Source organism: Hippopotamus amphibius, chromosome 3 (assembly GCF_030028045.1).
Source record: "Hippopotamus amphibius kiboko isolate mHipAmp2 chromosome 3, mHipAmp2.hap2, whole genome shotgun sequence".
In the NCBI taxonomy this organism is placed as follows: domain Eukaryota; kingdom Metazoa; phylum Chordata; class Mammalia; order Artiodactyla; family Hippopotamidae; genus Hippopotamus; species Hippopotamus amphibius.
The window spans coordinates 19,658,249-19,678,653 of NC_080188.1; the positions used below are offsets into that span (position 1 = coordinate 19,658,249).

The 20,405-nt window shown below is 43.9% G+C and overlaps 1 non-coding gene across 1 annotated transcript; it reads right to left on the reverse strand.

Annotated features, from left to right (window-relative positions):
* Positions 1-17,349: 17,349 nt before the first annotated feature.
* On the reverse strand, positions 17,350-17,421 carry TRNAG-UCC (transfer RNA glycine (anticodon UCC)). The gene has a single exon. It is a non-coding gene; the product is annotated as a tRNA-Gly (tRNA).
* Positions 17,422-20,405: the final 2,984 nt, after the last annotated feature.

Below are 20,405 nucleotides of genomic sequence, written 5' to 3' on the forward strand. Positions count from 1 at the left end.
TTACCCTTTGCTTAAAATGTCAGGGACATTGGCAGGTGATTAAAAAAAAGAAAAGAAAATGTCAGAGGGAAAGGCCAACACATGAAACCAGCAACAGTAGAGGCTCAGGAAGACACAGGACACAGCAGCCAGCCCGCAGCGCTGCCTTGTGTGTTATTAACAAGCTCAATAGCCAGAGCAACGAGCCCTGAACAACTCAGAGCTGGACCTTCATGGGCTCCAGGGGAATCTGAGAGAGGCTCTCCCTTCCTCCACCCAAATGCTCAGAAGGGAAATTTGCAAGCCAGCTTGGTTGGGACAGCTTAAAAGAGTTGTAAAGGAAAGAGAGTCTTTACATATATATGTATTTCTATCTCTGTCCCCCCAGATTATACAAATATTGCATGCTTGTTGTTTAAAAAATTAGAAAAAAATAGCAAAGCAAAAGACAATAATTAAAATCACTGATTGTCACTGTTACATAATTTTTTGTATTTACCCCTCCAGAATTTTACTTATACACATATGTGTGTAGTTTTGCAAAAATGGGATCATATGGTACAATCTGATTTCCAATCTGCTTTCTAAAGTTTACTATATTGTGAACAGCTTTCTATCCTTGCATGTTAATGAATATACATGCTCCTACACTGTTGTGTGTAAAGGTAGCATGGTAACTATTCCAGATTTTTCCAAGGAACCTGTAACCATGTTTGTTAATTGCATCTATGGGCATCTGTTGAAGTTTGTATGGGAAATGTGTGTGTCTGTGTGTGCCCTTGCTTAAAGCTATAGTAAAAACCACAGATACATCTGGCACTATATGCTTTATGTATATTAATTTATTTTCTTGTAAGCATCCAAGATGAAGTTAATATTATCATCCCCATTTTACAGATGAGGAAACTTACCCAAGGTCAGACACCTAGCCTGTGTCAGAGTCAAGATTCAGTCCAGGCAACCTGGCCCAAGCCTGTGCTCCTGACACCACACTTCCAAGAATGGTTCCGTCTATTTTGTTCCACACTCTAGCTCCTTGGTTACATAACTGGAGGGCCTGTAGGAACATCCAGTCCCAGAAAGAAAAGTCTTAGTATGACAGGTGAGAAGTCCAGAGAGTTCTTGACTTTCCTATCAAGTCACCTGTAAGTTCATCACAGAGTTTGGTGGCCATCCATCCAGCTCTTCTTTCCCCACTGTCGCCCCATCTTTTTCTACCTTCGCGGCCCTTCCTGCAGCCTTGGGCTCCACCCAGAATGTCTCCGGTGGAGGCTTAAGCCCCTCAGAGCGAAACAGCTATGAAACAAACACACCTTTCTTTGGTTACTATTGACACCTGTCAGAACTATTTGATGTCAGGCTCTCATAGTCTCTTTCTTCCATTTTACCAGACTTCCTCCCAGGAAGAGCTGGGAGGGGGCCTTGGGGAGGAAGGAAAGGGGGGGTGAGGGGGGAAGAAAACCCCATCCTGCCACAACACAGAGCCTCGGATTTTGCTCTGCTTTGATGCTAACGTCTCTGATTCTCCCTGGTTCGTTCTGAAGTTTGGGGGTGGAGTAGGGAGGAGGGCATGAGGCCCGCTGAGCCTCCAAGCTATGGCATGGCTCTAAGAAGCTGTTTGATGAGGACCCTTGGACACCTCTATTTCCCTCCCCTCCAAAGAAGGGCAATCACCTTGGGTAAGTCTGTTGTTAGAGCTGACTGGCTGGAGGTTTGTGTAGGATGGACTCAGGGCCTCTCCTCTTCCAGGAGGTTTTCAGAATGGAACTTTTCATGTGAGAAAGTCATCTGGCCTTTCCGGTGGTTCTGTGACCTTCTGATTAAACTACTGTGGTAGAAGACCTCTTCTTTTTCTTTTTCTTTATTTCCAATCATTGCAGACAAATACTGCTTAAAAGTACAATAAATTCCTAGAAGAGGAAGAAGGAGGAGGAGGAGGAGAGATTGTAATAGGATTGAGACGTTCCCAGAAACTGGCCACCCTTGCACTTCCTTCCTCCCCACCCCCAGTTGACCATCAGACACCTTCTAGTTGACTTTTAACCAGCCATTCTTTTCTTTCCTTTTCTAGTATGATTCTCTGGTCATCCCTATCAAATATGAGTATTTGAAATGGACTCCTAGAGACCTCTTGCCCTGAAGAAAGCCTGCAATAGTTTGACACATGATCATATGTAAGGAAGGAGGAGACAATTCTGATGGGTTGGTGGAGTTGGCAGGAACCCATGACCTTGAGCAAGCTTTATGATATTTCTGAGTCTCAGTTTTTTCATCTACAAAATGGAGAGAATAATAGCTCAGGTTGTGAGAACTAGGGGAGGCATTGAATGGGGAGGCCTCTGTAGGCAATGAGAGCATCGTACATGTTCACCATTGTTAAGATAACTGTGGACTCCTGGTCTCCTTGAAGTCAAAAGCCCTGTGGTACTAGGTTACTCCTCTTCTCCACATCGAGCTCTGGGCCTTAGCTTGCTCTCATAGGAATGAGACTAGAAGGAACAGACCCCACCAGGGGGCTCAGGAAAGGAACTGTCTAGAGCAGGAAAAGCCCAGTCCCTCAGAAGGGAGGAGGGGACAGCTGAAGTGGGTAAGTCCGCCAGGCTTGCATTTGGGGTAACCTTCACATTTCCCACACTTTGAAAGCTCCCCCCAAGGTAGAGGGGAGGGCCAGCTTGAGGCCAATTCTGACTGAAAGACTCACAGCAGGTGTGTGACCTGGAAGCCAGCCAAGCCGACTCACCCCACAGCTGTGGGAGAAGGCATGGGTCTCCTGTGGTTTCAGTTCTGTGGCTGTTACTCAGGCACTGTTTATGGGCTGTCCTTTTTCACAGCTTTTCTCTTAGCTCGAGGCTTAGGCTGAGGGGAGGAGGGAGGCTGCTGTATTCTGCTGGGTCTGTTGCGTTTGTTCCGCTCTTGGTAGAAGAAGGACACATCATGTAGTGAATGACTTTTCTCTTTCAACCTCAGTCTGCTTTTTCTGAGACAGTGAAGTCTGTGTGAGGGGCTCTGGGAGAGGTGTGAGGGTGAGATGCAGGAGGAGTCAAAGAATGGGAGGGGGGAGATGGGAGTCTGGACGATGTTCCCAGACCATATTATATTGTGGAGACTTACAAATGGACCCTTCTCTGCCACGGCCCCCTGTGGTAAAGGGAAGAGGAGGAGGCGGGAGAAAAGAAAGTGTTATGCAGGTGGTACAGGCGTGCCAGCTTGCGGGGCACCTTTGTGAGGATTAGAAATTGCATCTGCTCTGGGTGCACCTGGCTCCACACCAGCCAACAGAGCGTGGCAAGCCCAGCACAGGCTGGCTTTCAGTCTCCACTGTCCCCTCTGCCTAGAGTTTTGTTCAGTGAACAGCCTGCACAACTGTGACCAGCAGCCCTGACTGGGGGAAGACAGTTCCCAAGTGCTGTGGAAGATGAGGGCTCACAAGAAACTGAGATAAGAAGCAAAGAGGTAAAACCTGCCCTTGGTTATGGCTACCATGTCTGGTGGGTGTAAAGATACAGTCCACTTCCAGAAAGAAAGACTTATTACTAGGCAGTCCCTCTGCTCATAGAGTACAGCTCTTCACTTTCTCCACGAGGCATCGGTCAAACACTGTGTAATCTAGTTCTCCCCCTCCTCTTCCACCAAACTTGGACTCTGTCCCTGTTTCCACCCTGTATTGCTTCCTTTGGGGTCCCCACAAAGAGGCTTCCTGGCCTTCAAAGTGAAATGTCTACCCCCAACATTTCTGCTACTAATACTACCACTTACGGGAAAACTCTAATGCCTTATTCTGCGGAATCTTTTTTTTTTTCCTTCTTACCAAATGACACCTTTTTAGAAAGAAGGAGAAGAAAAAGGTAAGAGAGTAAAGGAACATGAGAGGGGAGAAAATCCTGCCTGGTCACACAAAATTTTTTGCTTTAATTTATCCTCCCCCCACCAGTCCCCGCGGAAAGAACGTCTAAAGCTTTCAACAGATTCTCGGAGGAGTCCACGAGCCTAAAATTTCAAGAGCCACTGCTATAAAATGATTCACAGACTCCAGACAAAAGGGACATAGAAAGTTTAGGGCGGGTTTATTACATTTATTTTATCCCACTGTCTGATTTTCAGCAGATTATCTAATTTCTTTTAGACCACGGGCATGAACATTGCTGTTTATTCTCCTGCCTGGCTTGGATGGTCCCCAGAATCACGTTATTCTCATTGCCAACTAGCAGGCATCCCATTCTTCAGCCCCTCATCCTCTATATGGCACCAGAGTTATAATCCTAAAGTGTATCTTTCATCACATCTCCACCAAACTGCAAGCAGCTCATTGGTGTTAAACTCCTCCATCGTCTGGCCCACCCGACCTCCCTGACTTTATCGTGCTCTGTTCTCTAGCCAGCCTTCCATGCCAGCTGGGTTGGTCAATGTACTGCTTATGACATGGGCATCGTGACCATAGACCTCCAGGTCATTACCCTTAATCAAGGTCCTTGTACGCCCTTTCCCCTCAGTTTTCCAGAACCTTCGTATCGTTTAAGACCAGCTCTCTGAAGTGGTGTACTCTGCTTCTGTGTTTCCATAGCGTCCTGTTTCCCCCATCATGGACTCCATGACGGTGTGCAGTAACTCTTCCTGCCTTCTTCTTTTCTCCCACTGGTCAGTGAGTTTCTTCAGGACAGGGGTTGTGTCTGGCCAATGTTCCCAATATTGCCTGGCAGTTAGTATGTGCTTGATAAATATTTGTTGGATAACTCAAGCCTTCTCGGACAATTAAAGTGTGTGCCCCACTGCCCCGGGCTCTGTTACCCCAAACTTCTATTACATTAATTGTTTTTTTTTTACCAGTGACTGATGATCAGAATTACTGGGAGAGTTTTTACAAAATACAAGTTCTCAGAGCTCTATCCCAGCTCTACTGAATCAGAACCTAGATGGATGGGTCCCAGAACCTGTATTTTTACCAAGTTCCCTAGATGATTCTGATAACCTAGTTTGCCTTATATCTGCAGTTCTCAAATTTTTTGTCTTGGGGCCACTTTACACTCTTAAAAATCATTGAAAAATCTGTAGAGTTTTTGTCGATGTGAGTTGTAGTTATTAATGTTAACCAAACCAAAATTACAACAGATAAATGACAAAATATTTATATATTGATTCATTTAAAGTAACAATAATAGATCCATTAAATGTTAACATAAATGACACATTCTTAACTAAAAAATATTTTCCTAAACAACAGTTTTAATGAGAAGAGTGCTATTGTTTTATATTTTTGCAAATTGCTTTAATGTCTAACTTAGATGATAGTTGGATTGAATACCTGTTTCTGCATTCAGTCCGGTGCGATCTGCAGTGTGTCGTGTTAGATGCAATATATGAAGAAAATTCAGCTTCACATGAACAAAAAGAAGTATTTTAGCAGCCTTTTCAGATCATTGTGGATATTTTTCTTTGAAAGTACTCCAAAAATGTATGTTATAATTCCTTAAAGGTTAGTTGCCATGTGGAATCTGAAACCATATCAATGAACCCTGAACCCTTGCAGAGAATGAACAAAATAGACAAGGAAGTCCTTACTATTATTGTGAACATAGTTTTGACTGTTTTTTGAGGTTTCTACAGTGATCTTTTGTTTATTATTTTTACAACTTTTTCCTGAAGATACTTCTCAGATTGTTTAATTCATTTGACAATATTGTTGAGTGCTGTGTGCCAGGTGGTGCTCTGGGCATTGAAGTTCTAAATGTAACTGATCCCACAACAAAATTATATGGACGAGAGAGGCCCCAGTTTCAGTGGCTGCTAGGACATTTTTGTGTAAATTAGAAAAAGTTGCTTCCTCTGAAGTCTCATGAGCACACACACCTGCAAGCAGTGCCCCCTCCTTCAGGCGGACATAACCTTGCACTGGACACAGGGCTTGGTGAGAGGCCTGTGGGTAAAACTGTAGGCACCACTCACTTGTTGGCTAAGTACTTTTGTGCAGTGAACAACTTAGGCGACTGCTCGTGGTAGCCTTACATGCTTTATATTTCTCTTGTTCTCTAAGCTGGTTAGCCTCAGAGCCAGAATTTGAACGCAGGTGGTGAGGCTCCCGAAGGTTCCAGTAAGTCTGTGACCTTAAGCACTAGACGATGCAATTCCTGATGCATAGCGGACTCTCAGCAAGTGGCAGGGGTGTGCGTAGTAGTTGTAATATTACATCCGCTTAGGCTTAACAGATTTCTGTTAAGAGATTCATATGACTTGACACATGTGGTACTTCCTAACAACAATAACAGAGAGGGACATGTCCACAGTTCACTTCAGCACAAACATATGTTCCACAACCACAAAGACTGCTGGTCCACTTTGGTGTTAACTACCAAAACTTTGTCACTGGGGCATTAATGAAACTCTCAACTAGGTGACATTATTATCTGGGCACTTACCCTTTCTTCAACTGTGTCAAGTGCTACTGAGGTTCAAGTAGAAGAGAACTGAGAGTTGGCCATTGGGTTTCTTAACACAGTAGTGACCTTATCAAAGCAGTTTCATCCAAAAGGAGTTGGCAAAAGCTTGATTGGAGTGTGTTCCTTAGAGAAGTTTTCGATTGGGTCTAATTGACATGGTAAAGAATGGGCCTTCATCAGCTGTATTTCTACAGGTCTCTGTATTTTGTATACTTACCTTTCACTCCTTTGCAACTTCATGAATCTGTGCAAAGGTTGGAGATGCAGTTCTGCAGACATCTTGGCTGCAGTTGGCGGTGGGGGGACCCACTGTCTGCGGCAGAGTGATGAGACTACCCGGTACATGGTGAGCTGAGAATAGCTGAGGTCTGGGGGAGTCTCTCACCACCTAATCAAAGCTCACACCTGCAGCCCTTCCTGCACCTGCATGTGGAGCACTATGAAAACAGGCAGACCAGCAAGTACAGACAGCATGACGATGACCGAGGGCCCAAGGATGTGGTTGGTGGTGGAGGGAGGGAGGGAGGGAGACAGAGATGGGGAGAGGGCAGGTGAATTTTTCAGTGCTTCCAAGAATCATCTGAACAGAGATGAAAGCTCTGTGGAAGGGGCCAGGAGAGAATTAAACAACGCCTGGCAAAATCAAGCTTGGACTGGAGTTCTGTGTGGCCATGACCTTCTGCTCTCCCAGCTGCACTGTCTTCAATTATGAAAAGAAGTGAATGGTCTCTATAACCTTGAAAGTCCCTTCTGGTGCTCTGAGCTAGTATCGCATGACTGCAAGTTCCATGGGTTGAGAGCAATTAAAAAAAAACAAAACACACACTTTTTTTTGTTTGTTTGTTTTTCTTCCCAACAAGTAGAGAAGAATGTTTCAGAACTGAAGTTTGTTTTGGAACCTGTACTACATACCAAGAATAATACCATAAAATGTCCTTTCATTAATCTTCTAATATGTCTCTTCCAGACTTTTTGGATATTTAACATACTTTCCTATGATGTTTTATAAACTTACATCAAGGGCATATGGTATTAAGTTTAAAAGCCAGGTTTCTGCATCATCAGATGGATCTGAATTTAAGTTCTTTCAGGGCCCTGTGTTAGCTGTGTGACCTAAGGCAAATTATGTATCTTCTCCAAATTTGTTTTCTCAGATACAAAATTGGGGATAATACAAATACCATTCTCATGTGTTTTTGTGGGGATGAAGTGAGATAATGAGGGTTAAGAGCTTAACATAGGATCTGGTTCATAGCAGGTTCTCGTTAGCTACTCTTACCACCATCACCACCACCATTATCACCTATGAAGCAGGAAAGGGCAAGAAGAATCAGCCATTTTACAGATAGGAAAACCAGAGTCCATACTCAGCTGGCAAGATTCAGGAAGAGAACTGAGTTCCAGCCGCTCATCCGGGCAGCCGTCTTTAGTCCGTAGCTCCCTTCCTCCATTGTTCAAGTAAACCAAAAAAGTATCCAAATCCTCCTTTGGAAGAATGTTGGAGTGGCTTCTACTCAGCGGTGGTATCCAGGAGGAGGGAGATCTTCTTTTTCACATGCAACCAGAGGGGCACATGCCGAAAGCTGAGTGTGACTGTGACACCCTGTGTGTAAATGTTCCATCAGACAACATGCAACCTGGAGAACTATGATTACACTGTTTACCTGGTTGGCTGAACACAGCATGCTGTCATTGGTGAGGACGAAGCCTTTGTTTCCTCTGATATAGTCTGATCGAGGGCTAGAAGTATTGAAATTTTGATTTGTTCTGTTTCATTTTTAACAACAAGGAGGAATGAAGGTGGGTTTGGGAGTGGGAGTGAGGGAAAGAGTCCTAGTATAAACATTCAGATTGCAAGTTTTAAGAGAATAAAAAATTTTGCTTGTATAATAGCTTGTTACGTTTACCAATAAAACATACTAACACAATTAAATTTATTGATAAATTCCAATAAAAATAGTTATTCTCTTTGAGTAATGGCCTACAATTACTTACACTTTTTATGATAGTGTAGCATAATGATCTGCATTTTCTAAACTTTAAAATTATAGTATACTTGAAAATTTTATTAAAATCTCATAAACTTGGAATGACAACTATTTATATTATTCAATATTCTCTTCCAATCATTTTCAATGTGTAGTTGCGTTTTTGTAGAATTGCAATTAACATGTATATACTCTTTTGTATATATATTTTTTTCATTTAACATTATTTTCTGAACAAATTTTCATGTTTTTCCATAGTAATATTTATTTTATGGCTAAATATTCCATTGCATGAGTAGATGCTGTAAATATCTTAGTGTTTTTGCCTTTATGTTATTTGTCTGGGCTATCTTCGGAATGTGTTTGTACCTTGATCAGAAGGTATAAATATTTTATAATTCTTATCAAAGTTATTTAATACTCAACATATTGACATTGTTTTGGTCCCTATCAGTTCTCAGGATATTTCTAAAATAATAATCTGCTTTAAAATTAGCTTTGATCAATAATCATTTACTAGAACAATGTAAAGATTAGAAATAATTCTTACAGGAAAATGGGACTAAAGTAATTTTATTGAATATCTATTAGGAGCAGTTTGCATCTGTCTCGGCACTATGTATGGATTTAGTTAATGAGTGGGAAATCTGGGATTTAAACCCTGTCAATCTAGTTCCAGAATTTATGCACCAAACCACTGTCTGTTTTGCTAAAGCTAACTCAGTTCTTAAAGAATCCTCCAAGGCAAGTGTATTTAACCCCGTTTTACAGAGAAAACGGAAGCTGAGAGGGTTTAAATCAAGAGCTTAAACTGAGGTACATGTAGGGAGTGGATGTAAGATGACATTTTCCCCTCCACTCTCTCGTTTTGCGGAGAGTATATACCTCTCTCTATCTCTATTGATAGTCATGGTTATAAGAACTTCTATTTTGGTTTACTGTTAACCCAACGATGAGAAAAACAACAGCTCAAGAATGACAATGAAATGTTACCGGTGAGAGTCAAGGCCTCTCAATTAGACAACACAAACAATTTAAAATTTAAAATGACCATTCTCATTAAAGTTCATAGATGAAGAAAACGTGGCTGCAGGGAATGTTTAAGACATGACTTGGTCAAGCCTGCTTGTGGCTCAAACAGTTAAGTCACTGAAGCTCTCAGCCTCCATTCCTTCATTTTTAAAATGGGGACAATAACACCTACCTCATAGCGTTGTACAGAGATTGTGAGGTCGTGCACTACAGCACATGTAACTGCTCAATAAGTGTAACCTACAATAAAATTTACTGATACTACCATTATTATTATGCCACGACTCTCATTGTTGTCCTGTATTTTCGGAAAATAGACCTACAAAAGAGCATATACCAGAAGGAAAAAAAAAATGAAAAGGATGACAATTAATGTCAACTATTACTCAGCTCCTGTGTCAGACAGACAAGAAGGAACAGCAGCAGGAGCAGTGGGGAGCCGCAGCATTCCAGCCTCATCTCAAGGCGCTGCTCCCCCAGCTAAGTACCGCCACGAGGGACAGCAGGCCCAGCATGGCCAGGTACATCAGTTAGCTACTGCTGCATGACAAACTACCCCCAAACTCAGTGGCTTAAAACAATAAGCATTTATTATCAACCCGCGATCTATGGATCACGTGGGTGGTTCTTCTAGTCTTGGCTGGATTCACTCATGCACGTGCAGTCAGCAGGCAGGTTAGCTGGGCTGGCTTTGCTGACCTTGCACAGGCTCTCTGGCTTCTCTTGGGCTTTGGCTGGGACAACTGAGATAACCTGTCTTTGTTCAATATGATCTCTCACGTTCCTGTGGGCTAGACCAAGCTTGTTCCTGTGGGATTTTGGCAGGTTTCCAAGAAAGAGAGAGACGACGTGTCCACATCTTCTTAGGTCCAGGCTTGGGACTGGCACGGCGTCATTTCTGTCATGTTCTGTCAGCCAAGGCAAGTCTCAGGGCTGATCTAGAGGAAAAGGGTGGGGACATAGACTCCAACCCTTTATGGGAAGAACTGTAAAGTGACCTTGCAAAGTGCGTGGACAAAGGGAGGTGTGAAACATTGAGGCCATTTTTGCAATCAGTCGACCACATCCAGCCTTCCGAGTTTTCAGGAGAAGCTAGAAATCTAGATCTTTAGATGAAGTTTCCTGAGTTTTAAGTCTTGCCTACTAATTTACAACTTTTAAGACAGCAGTGGGTCAATGCTCCATGGGCCAAACACATCATGTCTGAGTTGGATGTGGTTTGTTGACCATTTGCAACCTCTGGGTAAACAGTTTGCTCATGTTTCCATAGTAATTGGCTGAGAAGGAGGTTTGAACTGGGGCTGTCCGGACTCCAGGTCCATATTCACTCAGCAAACATTTGCATGCCTTCCAAGTACAAGGCATTGACAAACAAAGGGAAATAAAGCACAATTCCTACCCTGAAGGGGCTTCTGGTCAAAAGTGGGAGACAACCTGTAAACAAACATTTAATTCATGTGATTAAATGTTACAGGTTGATTAATATAACTCTGGGTCTCTCTCTCTCTCTCCCCCCCCCCCCACCTTTCATACATGCCACACCCTGAAGGTGGAGTGAATGACCTCATTGGTAAATCTGGGGAAAACACCTGGGTATGTTCGGCTCGGTCCCCTGTGAACTCTTGGGCCCGGGCCTGGCCAAGGAGAGTGTGTGTTCTCTGACCCTGCCTGCTGAGAGTCCTTGCAGGACAGGTCCCTCCGCGCTGGCCCCTCTCCACCCCTGCCCCTGGTGAGCACTGCTGAGAACGGGTGGGAAATCCACCTGATTCTGGGGCTCAGGAAATAAGCTCATTTACTCTCACACTTGGCCATGTCTTCCTGCCCAGCTTTATCAGCGACAAAGGTAACATCTTGGCTTCTGGCTTTCTCTTCTATTTTATTTTTTAACTTGTTCAGAGACAGGATGGGAAAGAGACATGTTATTTATTGAGGGACAGCCTCAGAGACCTCAATGGTGCTGTGATTATGATTAGAGTATATATATATGTATATAATATTTACATAATATTACAAAACATTTACATAATATTGGGATATTATTTATATAATATACATGTGTATTTACACACACACACTCTATAGGCTTCTATATATATATATATACACACAGGTACATACATGGCACTGTGAGAGCCCTGACTGCTCAGACCCTTCACCCTGCTGCCTCCCAGAACTTAACCTTGAATCTGAGTGTACATAAGTGGGGATGTGAGTCTCATAGTCAAACAAAGGAAACAGAAACGTCTTAACCCAAATAAAAGTTGGCAAAAACGTGGAGCAGCACTTCCTATCATATTACAAAATTACCCATTATAGTTCGACACACACTTTGCCTTTTAGGAGTCCCTCTAGGTACATCTGCTTTGGTCCCTCTCTAACTTTTGTTCCCATGCTGTTACCAAGGGCCTATGTTTCCCAGGAGAAAATGGGTTTGATTTCAAAGGATTCTTTAGGTTGCCTTCTGGGTCTCAGAATGTTATGAGTTTATTCACCAAGGGGGTTCTGAGCACCCAGTACATGGTGGACCCTGTGTTGGGTGCTGGGGAAATGACAGAACATGGAGCCACGTCCCTGCCCTCAGGGAGCGAGGTTTTCCCCAAGGGAAACCTGAAGCCAAGAGAGGGAGGTGAACGCCCAGCCCAAAGTGTGCTAGGGCCCAGGGCCAAGGAAGGCTTTAGGTCCTGGGGTCCTTAGTGACAGGCTGAGAACGAATGGCCCTCTGATTTCCTCTGACAAGTTTCTTCTTTCGTAGTGTTTGCTTTTCCCCTGGTAACGCTCACTGTCTGTTGTGTTGTGAAGACGGTTGGAGGGGGACCACCCAACCCTTGCATATTTTCCATCTGGTGAGCATGAGTGCAGACGATCAGGCTGTGCAGGCTGGGGGAAGCCCATCTTCCTGACACGCCTCAGCCAGAAGCTCGCCCACTTGCTCTCTCTAACTCTCTTTGCTTTTCCTCCTCCCTGTGTGCTTCAGCCAAGATGAGGAGGACTTAGTCCCGTGGAAGGAATTTTAGTCCTCTCTAGCAGTTTGGCAAGATAAGCTTTGAGACGGAAGCCACATCAGAAAAGGAGGCTGCTGCCACCGTGAGGTATCTGCAGAGCCTGGGAGTCCGTCAGAGCCCTCGTTTCCATGAGGCGCCGGCAGCAAGCTTGGGGCAGTTAATACTTTCCATTCACAAAGGTGTCTGCGACCATTTACAGTATATGTGTAAGAATCCCCATGACACACCACTTCCCGTGTCACCTCATGTTGACATACTGATTCTGGGCCCAAAGTAGACTCTGGTTTAATCAGCACGGTAATGTTCCAGGTTCATTCTTTGACCAGGAGGCAACATCTGGGGAAGTAAAAGCCATGGAGTCACATGACATGAGTTAATTAAAACCCTCAATGACTTCAGGGAAGTTGTTAAACTTTCTAAACATCAGTTTCTGGTTCTACAAAATAATAATTTTTTATTAGATGAGATAATGATAGTGCCCGCCTCATAATGTAAGTAGGTTGAAAGGAGGTAATGCACTCAGCCGTGGTGGGCCACATGGAGACTCAGTAAAAAGTTCACTCCTGTCACTTCTGGGGCATCCTCAGTCTTGATGGTGACAGGGAAATAAAAGAGGTGAGAAGATGTACTGCTTGGTCTGAAACACGTTGTCCACAGGCATGGAATGTACTTCCAATGCCCCCAGTACCATTGGAAGTTGGAATGTTTCCCAGTCCAGTAAGGTCTTAGCGAATTGGACAAAGCCTGAAACAAACCAGGCACAGAGCTGCTGGAGGCAGCAGGTGGATGAAGCAGGGAGAACCTGTAGTCCAAATACTTTAGGCCAAAGTGCCAACCAGCGGGAGATTCCAAGAGCATCTCTAGGGAAAGGCTCTGAGGTCAGGTTGGAGAAATGGCAAAAGGGAGAGAAAAACAAGAGTGAGAGTGAAAATAGAGAAGGTTTGACCGAACCCTCACTCTCTGCCCAATTCTCCCTTTTTTTCTCTCTTTCTTGAAAATGGGTAGGAGATGCTAGCTGGCTGCATTGGGGCTGTTTTAGAAATGTGGACACTTCTACGATGAGAGAACCTTCTCTTGGGAAGGGGACTGGCCCAAGACTGCACAAGAGTACTCACTGGAGCTTCTGTCTTACAAAAGGACGGGGAGTCCCTAGTGGGTGGTGGGCTGCCCTGCGGGGGCGAGGGGGATGGGGGTGGGGTTGCTTTTAGCACCTCAGGGTGCTGTGGAGGGCAGAATCAGCCGCACTTAGAGCGAACCTCTCCTCTTTACGTTGATTTAAGCTGATTTTCACAGTCAGATTTTTAAATAAAAGCCCTGGGAGTGGGTTGCCATGGTTACGCTGGTTTTAACAGTTAGGCACTTAGGGCTAAGTGGCTTCCCCCAGGCCCTGCAGCTTTTAGCTGCCGCCTTTAGATTTTTCACTTCTCCTCCTGGGAGACACTGTTCTGTGAAGGGGAAAGGATGGCAGACAGGCATGTCCTGGGAGCCACTGGGGAGGCGGGTGACTTTGATTTGAAAGAATTTATGCTTTATCCACAGACAAGAGGTAGAAAAAGCTGGTGATCAAGGGAAAGGGTTTCGTCAGATCCCAGCTTTATCAAATACCATCCATGAGACCTTAAGCAGATGGCCTTAAGCATTTTCTCTCGGAGAAATGGGGACCCTCCCAGTTCATAGGACAACAACGTGCACTTGCAGGTTTAAACGGGATGATTTATGAGCCGTGGGAAGCTCCCAGGGAGTGTTGTGCATTAGGTCCTTTCACTCCTGTTATCTCAAGGGCTCCTAGAATAACTCCAGATGCTGTCTCAACGGCATCTTACTTTTTAGGAGGAGGACTGAGCAGCTGCTCAAGGACCTGCCCCGCTGGCCTTTGAGGCTTCGCTGTGCCTGTTCTGGTTCCATCTCCCTCCACTGCCAAGCCCGGCCTGCCCCTTCCTGTCCCCGTCTTTGCGACCCTCTCCCCTGGCTTTTCATGAGACCGGCTCCTTCTCCTCCTCTGGGTTTCAGCCGAGGTCACCTCCTTGGGAAGCCTTTTCTAATCACCCTAATCAACCACCCTAGTTACTAGTCATTCTCCATCACTTTTTATTTTCTTTAAACAATTCATTGCAGTCCGATATGATTTTGTTTATCGTCTTTTAACAGCTCGTCACCATCTGAAGCTGTGTTTATTATTAATCTTCCCTGACTGGAACGTAAGCTCCTAATTTGCTTACTACATTCCTTGGATTGAACCTAAACCTCTGCTAGGAGTCTATGGCTAGCATTTGGGCTCCAAGAATTTAGCTAGAACAAAAAGTTCATCTTATTTTCACTAACCCCTAACTGAAATTTAGCATTTCCTTTCTCCGTGAGTGTAGGCAACAAACCACAGCCATACGAACTCTGCTTGAGACTTTGTCACCCACTACCGTTTTACAGGTATCTTGAAATGTCATTTATGCTGACCACTAGGAAGTTAAAGTATTTTTGAGAACCACCGCTAGATCTTGTTATTTAACGCAATAATAAAGAAACATAATATGTTACTATATCACAATTTTAAAATATTTTGGTAACCGTTTCAATACATTTGGTTTCTTTTATGATCCCCTGTGTTTGTTCTATGAATTTAAAAAACATCAGCCTGGGACATAATTCAACCTATATAACAAACCTCTTCCTCCATCTTCCGCACCAGCAATGGCAGGTCAAGTCCCTCTCAAGTCTCAAACCTCTCCTACCTCTCCTTCCATCGTATCTCTCTGACTAACTCTTCTGCCTTCCTTCCTCTTCCACTTTTAAGGCCCCATTTGATTACATTGGACTCACCTGGATAATCAAGGATAATCTTTCCATAGCGATAATCTCCCTATATTTAAGTCCCTAATTCCATGAGGAAAGTTGGGGTTTTTGTTTTTTTGTTTGTTTTGTTTGTTTGTTTGCTATGTCACGTAACAGCATATTTACAGGTTCCAAGGGTTAGAGCATGGACATCTTTGGGGGACCATTATTCTGCCTCCCATATCAGTGTTCACTGTAATCTTTTCAACCCTGTTTGTAACATGTTGGGAAAAGGAGGAGGTCCAATAATATCTATCTTATCTAACCATAGTGGTGAGGTTCAAGTGAAATAAGTAAACAGTGATATTTATATAGAATTCATCATCAAAAAAAAAAAAAAAAAAAAGCATTAGCCTGAGAAAGTGGTCCATAGGTTTCACAAGATTACTAATAGAGATCATGGCACGAAAAAGGTTATTTACCGGTGGCCTAGAACAGTGCTTGACATATTGTAGGAGCTTGATAAAAGTGTTTTTGAGTGGATGAGTTAGTTAGATGAAGGGAGGTAGAGAAGGAAACAGTGTCCTGGCAGAGGAAACAGCATTCAAAGGGTGGGGGGCTCTGTTTTCTATTCTAGAAACAGAAAAACTGTCTGGTGTGGTTTGGGCTTCGAGAGCAGAGGTGGGGAGTGTTTTAAGCTGACACTAACAAGGTAGGCTGGCTGAACTTCATCCTGGGGCAGTGGGAGGCCGATAGGAGGTATTAGGCAGGACAGGAATAATATTTGCATTTTTGTTTTTCTTTTAAAGAACTTTTTTATTGAGATACAGTTAACATACAATAAACTGCATATATTTAGAATTCACAATTTGTTTTTTTTTCTTATTAGTAATGTATATATGGCAATCCCAATCTCCCAATTCATTCCCCCTTAACCCTCCCCACTTTCTCCACTTGGTGTCCATATGTTTGTTCTCTACATCTGTGTCTCTATTTCTCCCTTGCAAACTGGTTGATTTGTACCATTTTTCTATATTCCGCATGTATGTGTTAATATACGATATTTGTTTTTCTCTTTCTGACTCCCTTCACTCTGTATGACAGTCTCTAGGTCCATCCACGTCTCTACGAAAGTCCCAGAGGAATAATGATATTTGCTTTTTAAAAAATCTCTGTGGCTGCCGAGAGGAGAGGAAAATGAAGAAAGCAAGCGTAGTTGCCAATTAAGAGGCTACTGTAGCTGGTCTGAAGTAGGCTGGGAGTGGAGGTAGAAAGAAGTGGATGGATTTGAGAGCGATTTTGGAGATAAACAGACACCACTTGAGGGCTGATTAGAAGTAGGGGGTGAGGGAAAGCAGGAAGTACAGAACCACTATGGCTTTCCTGCCTGAGTTCCTGAGTGATGGCGGGTGGCTTACCGAGAGGGGGACACCGTGGGAAGGAGGCGCAAGGTAAGGGGACAGGCCCCAGGGCACATGAAACTGCAGGTAACACTTCTCTTATTTTGTTCAGCCTGGCTTTGCTAACATGCCTGGGAACTCAAATGATGGTTTGAGACCCCATTTTAGTCCTCGTTCTGCCACTAACTTGCTACCTCGGGCATCTTTCTCAAATTCTTTGTTTTCTCAGCTGAACGAGGGTGCCACTGATACTTGGTCCTGTGACACCTCACATGCTGGAGTAATGCCCTGCTCTCACCCCCTGTCCTCGAGTCAAGTCAGAAACATTTGAGCTTATGACTTTGCCAGAGGAGTCTAAAAGTTAGTGATTTCTTCTGTAAGCCTTGAATAATAGCCAGGATCTCATTTTAATGTCATGATGAAATTAATGAATATTATTATTAATAAAAGCCAGTTCGTATTGATCCCTCATATCTCACACACTCTGCTGAGAGTTTTACATACGTTATTCCTTTTAATTCTCTATGAAAACACTATGAGGAGAATATTTTTATTATACCCAATTTACAGATAAGGAAACTGAGGCTGGGGTTTTAAGTTACTTCCCCAAAGTCACATAGTGGTAGTTGGTAGAGCAGAAATTGGAACTCATTCAGTCTGACTCTAGAATCTGTACTCTTTTTCTTTTCTTTTTTCTTTTCTTTTTTCTTTTCTGTTTTTGGCTGCGCTGCATGGCTTTGTGGGATCTTAGTTCCCTGACCAGGGATTGAACCTGGGCCCCAGCAGTGGAAGTGCAGAGTCCTAACCACTGGACCACCAGGGAATTCCCGAGAATCTCTACTCTCAATCACTACATATTCCCGCCTTCTTGGATTAATCACCGTTTTGGTCCAGGTGTTTGTAGGCGTTATCCTGACCCTTAGGTTCTAGATTGAATTGGATCATCTTTCCATTCCACACCCTGTGCAATGTCCAGACCCTCCCTGAGATTCAGGTGGGCTCGCATTGTCATGGCAATCTGGCTCAGAGCTCCTGTTTCTGTGGCATTCTTTCAGTCTTTGGACCATCCTGCACATGTTCTCTTCCTTGTCTGTGTTCTGTGGGCCAGCTAGGGGACCCAGATACTCTCCCTGATTTCTCCCAAGTCACTTACTCACACATTGTACCGCATTTTGCCAAAAGTCAAAAGCTGGAGGGTTTATAGCACAGAAAAATGCAAAGTAGATAAAATCAAATAATAGTTATCTCCATTTTTCAGAAGTCCCCTAGTGATTTTGCCATTGTGTTAGTTAAGATTTCTGCTAAGCTGCTGAAACAGCAAGATCCTTCCCTTGGGCCCCTGGGTCTCCCACAAAAAAACACTTGGCTTTATCTCTCTCTACCAGTCTAGGCTGAGTGGCCACTTTGCTTCCCACTGCGGTTGAAGGAAGGAACTTCCAACCACAGTTCCTTCTGCCTTGTTGCTTTCCCATCCCCTGGGAGTGACTGTGTCCTGATCTGTATAGGCAAAGCCAGGTCAAACCACATCTACAAACAGCCCATTGTAGGGGAAGGAGAGGAGGGAACGGAGGCCAAGGACTTCCTCCCGAGCAAGTAACTGCACACATTACTTTTATTCTCATTTCATTGGCAAGAATGTGATTATGTGACCACACTGGTTGCAATGGAGCCTGGGAAGTGAAATCTCTGACAGGGCTGTCATGTGCCCAGCTGGAACTCTGTTACTATGCCAGAAGGGAAGAACAGGTTTTCTAATTTTAATTTAATTTAATTTTTTATTTATTTGATTGCTCCAGGTCTTATTTGGGGCTCACGGGCTCCTTAGTTGCAGAATGCATGTGGGATCTAGTTCCTTGACCAAAGATAGGACCCTGGGACCCCTGCATTGGGAGCGCGGAGTCTTAACCATTGCGCCACCAGGGAAGTCCCAAGAACAGGGTTTTGAAGATAACTGGAGGTCTCTGCTTCAACCAACCACCCTCTTGCCCTTTGCTTAAATTTGTTCTTTCTCTCTTCCCACTTTCCTTTAGTTTCAGCACTCTCCCTCTGCCTCCCCATTCTGCCCTCATTTTTATTTATTTCTAAAGCAGGACAGTTTAGCCATCTCTCATTCCCCTTCCTCCCCCCCTGTTCTCCCATGTATTAGGGTCTCACTTTCCATCCCAGAGGACCTATAAAGCTATTGTCCTAAACAAAGACATTTTATATTCAAATTGGGAGTTGGTGCCAGCTGTTAAGATAATGTTTTTCCTACCCCGGTACACAGTAAAAATAAAACAAGTCACCATTTTAAGACATTTCCCCCCGTAATACTGAGATAAGTTCCAAAGAAATCCATTGATCTGTCATGTAAACATCCCAAATTCTAAGCGACTGAACAAACTTTCAAGAAAAAGAGGCTGCTCGCTACTTAAAATGAAACAATTTCGCACTACCACAGAGGGGAAAATCTAGACTTTCAAGAAAAAGGTGCAGAAGGGACAGCTGTTACTTTTGTTACTTGAAAAGTAAAATGATCTTTGTGAGAAAGTTTTCTGCTCCCCTTCCCCACCTTCCTAGAGACCATCTGCCCTCAGTTCTGCCAAACCACACAAACATTTGAAGTTTCAGCTAGGACTAGTATATGTCATGTCTGATTACATTTCATTGGGCAAAGCAAATTACGTGGCCAAGCCCCAGATCAATGGAGCAGGAGTCTATCCCCTTTCGCACAGGGGGACTACCAGTCACAAGGCAAAGGATATGGATGGACAATCTTATTAGACGAAGGGGGTGGACACAAGTGCACGGTAATCAGTTTCTCAGGTCATAAGAGGTAGGACTGGGGGTGGAGACTGAATTCTGGCTACGCAGACTCCTGAATGTTAGACCATGTAATTGGAGCTTTATTGAAAGGCTACAGAAAATCCTGGAAGATTTTAAGCAGGCTGGTGATGTTATCAGAGCCATGCCTTAGGAATGCCAGCTAGGAGAATGACCTGCTCCACCTTCTGAACTCACCACTGTGGAAGGGAAGCGGGGTGAAGTTGAATTAATAAGTTGTTACGAATTGGCATTTTATTCCTGCCTTTATCTGGACAATGGGGTCACTGGTTGATGGGATAAGCCACTGTATTTGTCAGGGTTCTCCCGAGAAACCAATAGTGTACATAATAATAGCAGTAACAGTAGTAGACATACACATGGAGAATGGGAAGAGAGAGGGATTTTAAGGAATTGGCTCGTGGAATTCGGAGGCTGACAAGTCCACTATCTGGTGCATAGACTGTCAGGCTGGAGACCAAGGAAGAGGGGCAGACTGCAAGGAGAATTCCCTCTTCCTCAGGGGAGGCATTCTTTTTCTTTTTCTCAAAGGCCTTCAACGGATTGTATGAGGCCCACCACATTATGGAGGGCAATCTGCTTTACTCAAGTCCGCTGATTTAAATGTTACTCTACCTGAAAAATATCTTCATAACAACATCCAGATCAGTGTTTGACCAAATATCTGGGTACCGCTAGATACTGGCCTGGCCAAGCTAACACAGAAAATTCATCACCCCGGCCACATACCTCTTAGCCCCTATCTTTAAAATAGGCATCAGTTCAGCTGGGCTATTGGGATTACACAGGTAAATGGCAGCTGGAAAGAAGTTGGTAGGAATGATGGGCTGTGGAAGGGCTGTAGGGGCTGACATCCACCATAGGCAGCCAGGCCTCCCTCTACAAAATCTACTAGTGGAAACTCGTCTTCTGGGAAGTAGTATCAGTACAGTGCTCCAATGACCTACCCTCTTGCTATGGCCTCTGCCCTAGTTCAAGCCTTTA